The sequence below is a fragment of the Leucoraja erinacea genome, chromosome 24, assembly GCF_028641065.1.
Source record: "Leucoraja erinacea ecotype New England chromosome 24, Leri_hhj_1, whole genome shotgun sequence".
Classification (NCBI taxonomy): Eukaryota; Metazoa; Chordata; class Chondrichthyes; order Rajiformes; family Rajidae; genus Leucoraja; species Leucoraja erinaceus.
This window is the reverse complement of record NC_073400.1, coordinates 7840921-7853163: the sequence shown is the minus strand read 5'-3', so window position 1 is coordinate 7853163 and position 12243 is coordinate 7840921. Positions and strand designations below refer to the sequence as shown.

Sequence of the window (12243 nt, the reverse complement as noted above, 5' to 3'; positions counted from 1 at the left end):
TATTTGCAAAGTTAATCATCTATCCTACAGTCCAAAGGGAAGCACACATTTTCTGTGAGATAAATGAAGATTTCCTAATACATCTCGGGTCACTCTTGTTCATCTGTCAACAGCTATCTCCAGCACACTGTCAAATACTCAACAGCAAGACACTACTCTTCTGGTTGGCAGAGAAAGGTACGCAGAATAATCATTGCTAACGGGTCGAAAACATTACAAAAATGTATCATTTCAAAAATAAATCTATGTTGCATTCATGACTAACTCTTTTTTAATTAACTTTGATTGATAATCGTACAGAAAAAAAATTAATTATTATTCTCATCAAAAAAATATCTGCTTGGTTTTCTGGTAACACCCTTGCAAGCCCTGCCCAGTTTATATTAATATCTACTGAAAAACCAAGAAATCAATAAAAGTCACATGATTTTACGATTTTACAGACAAGACAGACAGCTGCAGAATCAATTCCTTAAAATAAGATGCATGAGCCAAACACTTATTGATTGGAGACTAACAGTAAAGGTTGAAACAAGACTGGCTAATTAGGGGAAAGGAAGTCATACCTTGCTATGGTACAAATACAAATAAATACACATGTATACCACTAATTAGGTTAGAGCATCAAGAATGATAGCTAGCTAAAATATAACTGAAACATGCATGAAGGTTTGTGGGAAAAGGCATTTTATTGTCAAGGTAGCATCATTTAAAGTTTCATCACGGTAGTCATTTGGGTTTAAAATGTAGTCATGGAGTCATTGTGGAAACAGGACCCTTCAGCCCAACGTACCACACTGACCATCATGCCCCATCTACACTAGTCCCACCTGCCCGCATGTGGCCCATATCCTTCTAAACCTGTCCCATCAATGTACCTGTCTATATGTCTCTTAAATGTTTTGATGGTACCTGCCTCTACTACCTCTTCCGGCAGCTCATCCCACACACCCACCGTACTGTGTGTACAAAAGTAACCCCTCGGGTACCTATTAAATCTTTCTCCCCTCACCTTAAACCTATGTCCTCGGATTCTCGATTCTCCTGCTTTGGACAAGAGACTCTGTGTATTTACCCGACCTATTCCTCTCATGATTTTGTACACCTCCAAAAGGTCACCCCTCATCCTCCTGCACACCAAGGAACAAAGTCCTAGCCTGATCAACCACTCCCTATAGCTCAGTCCCTCGAGCCCCAGCAACATCCTGGTAAATCTTCTCTACGCCCTTTATAGCCTGACAACACCTTTCCTATCACATGGTGACCAAAACTGACCACAATACTCTAAATGTGGCCTCACCAATGTCGTACACAAGCTTGGAGAAGAAATACTCACTGACGTAGTCAACCTAATCCACAAGCAAAATGCAGAACTTTAAATGAAAAGAAGATCCCTCTAGAGCTCAGCTCTGTATTGTGTTTTCCTCTTGAGAAATGCATTGGGTACAAATACGACTTGCTTCCATTCTATATTTGCAAGATATGAGATGACACTCAAATGTGGGAACCACAGACTCTTCCATGGATGGGGTGGGAGGTTTCTGATGGGGCAGTTGAGTGGGTAGTTTTAGAATATTCACATTTTCTCTATACCATTCCCAATGCATCTGCTCTGCTTAAAGTGGGTGTGGACCATGTATCAGCTCTTCAAGAAGGCTGATGTCTTCATGCCCTATGTTTCACAGCCAACTTCAGGAGACATGCTGCATTTCATTGGTATAAAAGGAATCAATGATACATCTGTTAGAGAATTTTGAAAGTATAGAATTTAGGGTGGCACGGTGGAGCAGCAGTAGAGTTGCAGCCTTACAGCGCCAGAGACCCAGATGTGATCCTGACTACGGATGCTGTCTGTACGGAGTTTGTACGTTCTACCTGAGACCACAAGGGTTTTCGCCAGATGCTCCAGTTTCCCCCCACACTCCAGAGACGTACAGGTTTGTAGACTGTCCCTATTGTGTAGGATAGTGTTAATTTGTGGGGATCACTGGTCGGTGCAGACTCGCTGGACTGAAGGGCCTGTTTCCGCAGTGTATCTAAAAAAAGATAGTACTAGTATGATCGCGGGTCAGGGCAGGCTGACACACCAACTAATCCTCTGTCTATATTTGGAAAGACCGGTTACCCTCAGCCATAATCTCCAAATAATTAGTTAAATATACATAAAAGCACCATGGGGAACAAGCACATGACAACAACAAAACTGAATTGGTTCTGCAAAGATAATGTTCAGAATGCTTTAAGCAAATCAATAATGTGGTGATTACATTTACACTAAAGGTCTAATGGCAAAAAAGTTGAGAGGTTTAAGCTTTTAAAGCTTTTAAAGACAAAATAAGCAGCCTTCAACACTAATTGTAGCTTTAGCATCCATCCACAACACACCATTGAGAATATTTTCTTTGTATGCCCATCTTTGTGGGGGGAAAAATAAATTGGTTGCTGACCTTGAGCACTTGTTTAAAGAGCACTGAATTTCCCTAATTGATATTTATGCCTCTTTTCCTTACTAGAGGAGATTATCTGGTCACTGTTTGACCGTCTACCAAAGATGGTGCTGGAGTGTGGTGACACTTTGTGTGCTCTTCCCAGAGAAGGACCGACCACCCTCCCAAACAATCGCTCTACTCTTTTAAATATCCTTCTATCTGGAAGTATAGAACTATATCATGCACTCAGTATCTGCCCCTTCGCTCAAAGTATTGTACTTAAGTTCAGAAACATAGAAACATAGAAAATAGGTGCAGGATGAGGCCATTCGGCCCTTCAAGCCAGCACCGCCATTCATTGTGATCATGGCTGATCGTCCTCAATCAATAATCCGTGCCTGCCTTCTCCCCAATATTCCTTGATTCCACTAGCCCCTAGAGCTCTATCTAACTCGCTCTTAAATCCACCCAGTGACTTGGCCTCCACTGCCCTCTGTGGCAGGGAATTCCACACATTCACAACTCTCTGGGTGAAAAAGTATTTTCTCACCTCAGTCTTAAATGGCTTCCACTTTATTCTAAGACCGTGGCCCCTGGATCTGGAGTCGCCTAACATTGGGAACATTTTTCCTGCATCTAGCTAGTCCAGTAATTTTATAATTTTATATGTTTCTATAAGATATCCCCTCATCCTTCTAAACTCCAGTGAATACAAGCCCAGTCTTTTCAATCTTTCCTCATATGACAATTTGAACTGATTGCATCCAGTTATGGGATATCTGATCTGTTTAGATAGAATACAAAACAAAGTTTTCACTGTCCCTCAGTGCATGGGACAATAATAAACCTAACCCATGATCACATTGCTGTTTGTTGGAGCTTGCCGAGTCCAATTGGCTGCCATATTCCTATTTTACAATAGCATCTACTTTAAAAAAAAAACTCTGTAGCATTTAAAATTACCAAACTACAGTAAAATGCAAGGCCAACACTTTTGCTGGTCTATTATGAGGCATACCCATTAGTGAGTGACTTTCTCCCAATCTATTTTGGGATTCAAATATGACTTTAAAATTATGGCAGTGAAATGTGTAAACTATTTTCCATTTAAATATTAGGAAAAGGAGCTCCTTTGACCAATCATTTCTAAAATTATTTCATTTATTTCCTGTTCAAACACCACCATGGATTTTTCTTCCACTATTTTTCTACTGGTAGAATATTCAACATTCAATATACGTCTGTGCAAATACATTTCTCCAAATCACTTAACATCTTGGTTCTTTGTTCCTTGTTCCTATGGTAATCACAAACATAGATAATAAAACAACAATATATATTTTTTCCTCATCATACAATTGTTCTCAATTTTGAGCTAAAGAGCTGCAGACAAACCTCTCACTGAAGCTCCCCATCCAAATGAATCTCTTCTCACATCCTCACCATGCAGAATACCCCAACTTCGCTCGTACTTACAGTAGATACTTGGGTTCCAGGCACCTTATGCATCTGGACCCACACAACAACTTGTTCTGTTTCCTAAATTATAAATCTCAACACTGTTTTTCATATGATTGTCAATTTGCCATTCTAGTTCCAATTACCGTACTATTTCTTCATAAAACATTGTTATTGTCTCCTCAATTTTATATTAAATAATCTTTAATTGCACTGCACTTATTTTTTTCTCAAGATGCATCACCTCACATTTCTCCATAGTTAGTTGCCTAATTCCCTCCAAATAGCTTAGAAAATGAATCAAACAAATGCAAGTTTCACAATTTGAAGACATCCCAGTGCTTCATAAACAAATATTTTTTGAAGTGACGTTAGCAGTTTGGATCTTATGGTTAGTTACACTCCTCATTTTATCATCTCTACAATGTTTGATCATATCTGTAATATTCTGTCAGATGTCTTTAATGTAGTTTGAGAACATTGCCATTGGTAGATACTAATGTTTATTAGTGGTTCAAACACTCTATATAAATTACCTTTCTGAGATTAATTCTCATCTTTCATTATTGTGTCCAAGGTAATGGAAGCACATATGTTTATTGTTTCACCAGGTAGCTACAACTCATTCCTTAAACATCAATTTCACTTATTATTAAAGGGCCTGAACCACTTTCACAACCTAATTCACGACCTTTTTTACTCGTGGACATTTTTCATCAGGGCTAGAAAAACGCCCCGACCTACTTGATTCCACGAGTACCTACGACTAGCATCTAGGCCTGCTACGACCTACCTACGACCTCCTATGACCTCCTATGACCTCGTGACGACCATGCTGCGAGTATGAGTCATGGGCAAACTCGGTAGAGGTCGTGAATCAGGTTGTGAAAGTGGGACAGGCCCTTTAGTCATAACATCAATATATAGCCCATTCCAGTTAACTTGTCCTGCAGGTTTTCTGGGTGACATAATCAAGACATTATTACATGGACCAATTTCTGGCTTGTTCTTTCTAAGCCAGGTGGCCTGGGAAGAACAATAATGGATACTTTGCTTTCTGAAGTTAGATTAAAGAGCTATTGTTAAATTGAAATCTAATGGTGTTTCATTTCACTATAAGTCTCCTTCATCCTTCCTTGCCCATTCAGGATAACCTTTACTCTCCTCCTACCTCCCCCATCATCCTTCCTTCATCTATCTTCCTCTCCAGAAATCAGACCTGCATTTTCCCCTTAGGTGCAGGGCAACTCTGACTGAACACTCACCTTGCCACCAGAACCAGGGTTGGGAATAAAAATGATTCCAAGTCCTCGGGTTCAAGTTGAATTAAATTGGACTGGCCCTTCATGAATAAATGCATTGAGGCTCAGTAGCTGGGACTTGATTAGGCTCTGCCTCAAATCACTGCAAGTTGGGTTTCCAAATTCATCAGTTCATAAGTTCATAGGAGCAAACTTAGGCTATTTGGCCCATCAAGTCTACTCCATCATTCAAATCATGCCTATGATTCTATCATGGATCAATCTTGTCCTCTCAATCCCATTCTCCGGTCTTCTCCCCATAATGCCTGCCACCCTTACTAATCAAGCATCTGTCAATCTCCACCTTAAAAATACCCAATGACTTGACCTCCACAGCCTTCTGTGGCAATGAATTCCACAGATACACCATCCTCTGACAAAATAAATTCCTCCTCATCTCCTTTGTGAAGGTGCGTCCATTTATTCTGAGGCTGTGCCCTCTCATCCCAGACTCTCCAACTAGTGGAAGCATCCTCTCCGTAACCACTCCATCCAGGCGTTTCACTCTCAAACTACTCTGAATATCAAGGTACCCTGTACCAGCCTTAAACTTCACACTGCTAAGTCCTCCATCAATGTTCATTTTGTTCTAACGGAGCCAGTGGTGTCCACTGGCCTGAGCGGATGGACAAGAACCACTGCCAGGTTATAATCCAACAATTTGTCCAACAATGTGGAAACTGCCAAAAGGAAACAAGACATTGAATTTGTGAATTAATAAAGATAGTGCCTGATATGAATAAGAATAATTGCCTGCCATTTAAAGAGACCTCGTAACATAATGAATGTATCAGTGTTTCTAAAACCATAATATTCCTGTTTAATTCGTATATTGATAAAACGACTAAGCAGTTTCACACTGCATTTGAGAATGTTGTTTCATTTGTATTCACAAACTGAGCATCAACAATGGGAAATAATGATCAGTGCTGGTGTTTTCTGATTGAAAGTATTCAGCCCGGAGACTGGTTTGGACAGGGATGGGGGGTAAACAGGCGACAGAATGTACATCCGTGATTTTTGGAACGGGATCTCGGAATTCAGCCGCACTGTGAACCCAAGTGCAAGAGAAACAACCTATTACTCTTTTTTATTCCACTTGATGGCCAGAAACAGAAAAGAAAAGGGAAAAGTTGAAATATCAAAGAACGCCTGATGGGGGGGAAATAAAATACACTGCAAATATATAACGCAAAGGAATCATAAAATATTTATTAGCATCTGGAAGGGGAAGATACGTCATTATTTCAGGCATTCTAGCGAAGGGTTATACCTCAACTTCCCGTTTACCTTTGCAGAAACTGACCACACATTTGCTGCCATGTCTTTAAAATATCTATCACTCAATATTTTTGCAAGGAATCTGTGGAGTCTCGGAAGAGCAATTAACTTGATTGTAATCACGTACATTCTTTGTGCTGACTGGATAGCATGCAACAAAGAAGCTCTTCACTGTACCTCAGTATACGTGACAATAAACAAAACTAAAGAAAGGCACAAAATGCTGGAGTAACTCAGTGGGACAGGCAACATCTCTGGAGAGGAGTGGGTGATGTTTTGGGTCGAGACCCTTCTTCAGGCTGAGAGTCAGGGGTGAGGGAGACTGAGATATGGAAGGGTAAGTTGTGAAAACAACAGATCAAAAGGGGTGATGATCAAGGAAATGTAGAAATGTAAATTGTTAGCTATGGGGAAGGCGACAACGAGGCTTATGTACAGTAATATTTAATCAGGAGGACAGTGAAACTAGGCGGGGCACTAGGATAGGAGAAGTGACGGAGAGAAGGGGAAAGCAAGAAGTTAGAGAAATCAATATTCAAACCGCTGGGTTGTAAGCTGCCCAAGCGAAATACGAGGTGTTGTTCCTCTAATTTGCGTTGGGCCTCACTCTGACAGTAAACTCTGACACTAAAGATATGTACTGTGAAAAACAAGTTGCAGATGCTGTTACCTGATTTGAAACACTCACGTTTCTAAAGATCTTACGAAACTGCCGTCTTTTCACCAGCCCCACACTTGCTGCATAATGGGCTGATGGCAGCAACCATCCTCCTACACTCTGCGCAGCACAGAAAACTCTTCCTTCTTTCAGTGGAACTGACATAAACTGAAGCACAGTACCAATGGGGAAATTTTTTAAAAGTTGGATCAAACAGAGCAGCGAGAGTCAAAAAGAAAAAAAGGAAATAATATTCTACCAACAAACTCTGGTGAATGAAGCTTTTAGGAAAATCGTAGTTCAATTTCATTTCAAGCCAAGCCAAATATTCCTTTCTTTCTGTTGTCGCAATTGCTCAGCTCACAATCCCAAACGCATTTGTTGACAATGTAATGGGATGCATGGTCCAAAACTAGAGGCAAAACTAGAGGCATTGTGCAGTTTGCAAAGATTGCAGTAATAGTGTCCGTCTTTGTGAATCTTCAGCTGCATTGCCTGTGTGCTGGACAAAGAGGCAGGGCAGCTGCAGACCGAGGAAGTAGATTATTTATCTATTAACTAGAAGCCAAGCAACGCAAAACGAATGGTGAGTACACTAAGCCTTTCAGAACCCTGAACATTTTTCTAACAAGACATTTTTCAAAGGTTCCACTATATAAGGTATCTCTCCGGCCCATTTAGTGGAACTGACATAGACTTTATCACTAACCTTTGGGTGTTTAGTGATCTGGAGTTTTGTAGGGTTGTGCGGTGATGTTCTAGGAAAGAATATAACCATTGATGAATTCATTTGCATCGAGCACACAAGTTATTCCTGGACCCTGACCACTATTTATCTCTCAATCACCACTAACGTCATAATTTGTTATTGACGAATGAGAACTGACTTTGTGTTTCCTACATTATGGCAGTGACAACTGAAAAATATTCTTCTGGCCTGCTTTGTTCAAGTTCAAGTTGAAATTCATATTTATTGCCACATGCACCAGTTAAGGTACAGTGGAATTTGATCTACCATACAGCCATACAAACAAAAGAGCACAATACGCAATAGAATATAACATGAACATCCACCACAGTGGATCCAACATTCTTCACTGTGGGGGAAGGCAATAACCTTCAGTCAGTCCTCCTCCTTTGTTCATCCGTGGTCGGGGCCATGAACCCTCCGCAGTCGCTGCTACGGACGGCCCGATGTGCAGGCCCTCTCGTCAGGATGCTCGAAACTCCGACGCTGGGACGGGCGGACACTCCGCAGCTTGGAGGTCCAGAATCGGCCGCTTCCTACCGGTGACCGGGGCTTCACGATGTTATAGGCCGCAGGCCGGCAGTCGGAGCTCTTCTCCAGCAATCCCCGGCAAGGGTTTCCAGGCTCCGCGATGGAAAGTCCACACCGCGCCCACGGCTAGAAGCTCCGCAGACCGCGGCTTCAGGATGTTGTAGTCCATGGGCCAGCGATCGGAGCACTTTGTCACATCCCAAGGCTGTAAAAGGCCCCTTATTTCCTTACGATATTTCTCTGAAGGCTGTATCTCCAAACTAAACTAAACTAAATTAAATTTAGTGCAAACAAACTGGCACTGGAATCAATGCAGAAAAAGTGGCCAGTGGACAATCAGGGGATAACTGTCCCTGTTGTCCCTGTATATTGAACTACTGTATGTGGATGGCTGCACAAGTTTGTGATTAACTCACAGCAGAACATCACTAACACCAGCCGTCGCTGTTTCTTGCATTATATCCATTTGTCAATACTGGTTAAATCACCAGCAGGGATTTAAGAAGTTTTATGAGCAGCATAAATTTACTCCAGAAAACTCGGGAAGACCATTTGCACGTTTGGACTACTGCTCAGATTAGAATATGATTTGGCAGCATGCTGAACATGTTCTACAGCAGGAAGAAAGTGGGCAGAATATGGGCAGCACAGTGGTTCAGCGGTAGAGAGCTGCTTTACAGTGCTTACAGTACCAACACCCAGGTTCGATCCCGACTACGGGTACTGTCTGTACCGAGTTTGTACATTCTTCCCGTGGGTTTTCTCCAAGATCTTCAATTTCCTCCCACACTCCAAAGACATACAGGTTTGTAGGTTAATGAACTTGGTATAAATGTAAATTGTCCCTAGTGTGTGCCGGATAGTGTTAATGTGCGGGGATCGCTGGTCGGTGCAGGCTTGATGGGCCGAAGGGCCCGTTTCTGCGCTGTATCTCTAAACTAAACTAAACCAAAATAATATTCTCTTCACAAGTCAGAAGAGGTGAAGGACTCTCTCCATGTTGTGTGCTGGGCCTGTTGTTGTTGGAATGGATCCAATCAAAGTAGCTGATGTTGCTCATTTACCAAACTGAATGGAGAGGCAGGTTTAGCTTTAGCTTTTGACTGGAATTCATTCTGTGAATAAGAGCTGAATCTTTGATGACATGACACCTCAATGGATTAATGTGTAAAAACAATCTTCAAGACCTCCTATGTTCTCTGTGGAGTTTGCTTGTTCTCCCTGTGACAGAATGGGTTTCTCCTGATGCTCCCATTCCCTCCCACATCACGAGGGCATGCTGATCGGTAGCTACTGTAAATTGCCTTTGGGTGAGGGGTAGAATCTGGGGTCGGTGTGGGAAAAATAAAATGAGGTCGGTGTAAATGGATGCTGAATAGTCAACTTGGACATGATGGGCTGAATGGCCTGTTTCATGCTGCATGCATTGATTAAGTTCTAATTCTGATCTTAAATTACAACTATTCCCTATCTGTGGTTCTTGCTAGTTAATGAGAAAATTCAATGTGTTTACCAATGAGCAATTTCATTTCTCATGGATATTCCAGTACATTTTGTCAATCAGTGCAATGCTGCATTTTACAGTGATTTAATTCACTGACTTCTCACCGTACTTGTACCTTCCTTAGCACCTCCGGATAAATGATAAAACACACAGGTTTCTCAGTGTCATGTGTTACTTCCTTTACAAAGTGCGGTTTAAATACATGCTTCTGTACGTTGCAGTAAACAAATAAGTAGAGCACCAGTATCAACAAGAAGCAGAGTAGGCCTGAATTACGCAAAATGACAAATGGAATGGAATACTTTATCGTCACATGTGACAAGTCACAGTGAAATTCTTTGGCGACTGTTTGCAAGGTATGCAAATAGTTGCCAAATATAGGGCACTGACAAAGTTACAAAGTACCCCCGCCAGCGCTTCCTTTGTTCCCCTTCTCCTCCTCCTAGCGGTCACCCCACACTGTGGCCTCCATTGTTCTTCCCCCTCCACACCTCAAGGTGGTTCCCCCATGCCCTCATCGCATGCGTGTTGACCCTCGAGGCTTCACCACTGCCGCCAAGGCTCCACCGCTGCAGGGAGGCTCTATTGGCCCAGACAGGCTTCACTGGGCCGGCACCTGGGAGCTGTCTGCTGCCGCCGCCTCCTGGGAGGCGTGTGGGGGTGAGTCGGGCCTACCCAGAGCGGGATTACGTGCAACAATTCTGGTTAATCTGGTTCTTATATCTCCAACTCCACTAATAGATTCAAGATTCCAGATTCAAGAGAGTTTATTGTCATGTGTCCCAGATAGGACAATGAAATTCTTGCTTTGCTTCAGCACAACAGAATATAGTAGGCATGAATACAGAACAGATCAGTGTGTCCATATACCATTATATAAATATATACACACATGAATAAATAAACAGATAAGGTGCAAATAAGCAGATAATGGTCTATTAATGTTCAGAGTTTTGTTTCAGTTGAGTTTAATAGCCTGATGGCTGTGGGGAAGCGGCTATTCCTGAACCTGGACGTTGCAGTCCTCAGGCTCATGTACCTTCTACCTGAAGGTAGCGGGGAGATGAGTGTGTTGCCAGGATGGTGTGGGTCCTTGGTATGGAATGGAAGTATCAATCTCCAAACCCTTCCTTAGTCATACAGCACAGAATCACCTTTGAACTAACTTTAATCAGACTATCTTGCACTAAATGTTATTCTCATTATCCTGTACACTGTGGACGGCTTGAATGTGCTGATGTGCAGTCTTTTTGCTGACTGGACAACACACAACAAAAAGCTTTTCACTGCACCTCAGTACAGATGACAAAAATAAACTAAACTAATCTAAACTAAAATAAATATGGTCCAGGACACAAAGACTGAGGTAAAAAATCCTAACAGAAATACATTCAAATGGGAACCAATTCCAATGGCTTCTTCAATAGCTCAAGGTGATGATTTTAAAGTTGTACACAGTCTTTCAGAATTTCCTGTGATGGACATAATCAGGAAATTCATGGGCGACTTTCCTAAAATTCTGCAGAGAGGATGGAGATAAATAACTGCACCCGGCTTCATTCCGCCCAGCTTCAAATGGTTCAGACTGTGAACGATGGGCAAGGAGGTGAAATGGGGACAAAGTGGGACGTCTCTCATTTCATTCCAGGAACACCGCATACGTGAAGAATTACTGATGTGCCGAGAAGTCACAACACATTTAGGTTTGATGAAGACATGTCTTTGCTGTGCTCTTTGTTCCAAATGAGGGAGGTAGAAGGAAAAACATGATTTCAGGGCTCAGGGTAATTGCCGTTTCGAATAAGACGGGCTATGCCACAACCAGCTGCTTCCTTGTCTACTGAATCTGATTTAATGAAGAACACATTTTGTGGTTCTGTTTATTGAAGGCAGTAAACCCAACAAAGAACAGTGACTGGAACAATACTTAAGGTTCATGTAAAGTGGTGCAAACCTATTCAGTGAGGTACCTCCGCTGCTATTCTTATGCAACTGGTGAATGATTTACATTGAATGAATTCATGATTGCTTGGGCTTATCAAACTGTACATCAAATTCTGTAACTGGTCCACTCTCCACTGAACTCTTCACTGCAAGCTGTGCTCAACGTCTCTGAAGTGTACGCTCTGGATGTGAGCGAATCCAGTGAATTATCCTTCTCCGCAACTGTTGCAGATAATCCTACTTTGAATACATTGTATTATGTGATCTGGATTATCATCTTTTGAGTGATACTTGTATGTAACAAAACTGTCTTCTTTGCAGAAGTATTTGAGCTGCTACTTTAAGCTCAAAGTCAGACTGAATGTACTTAGCTCCCAAGTGAACAATAT

At 41.8% G+C, this 12243-nt stretch overlaps 1 protein-coding gene across 4 annotated transcripts in view; it reads right to left on the bottom strand.

Annotated features, from left to right (window-relative positions):
* Positions 1–12243, bottom strand: part of pacsin1b (protein kinase C and casein kinase substrate in neurons 1b) — a 221166-nt gene that overhangs the window by 107938 nt on the left and 100985 nt on the right. Inside the window, exon 1 of one of the 4 annotated variants that reach the window (XM_055654466.1) lies at positions 7837–10300. The exons of the other annotated variants lie outside the window; for them this stretch is intronic. The gene's annotated coding sequence lies outside the window, so the exon portion shown is untranslated. Of the gene's footprint in view, positions 1–7836; positions 10301–12243 lie in introns of those variants that run through there. 4 annotated transcript variants of the gene reach the window in all.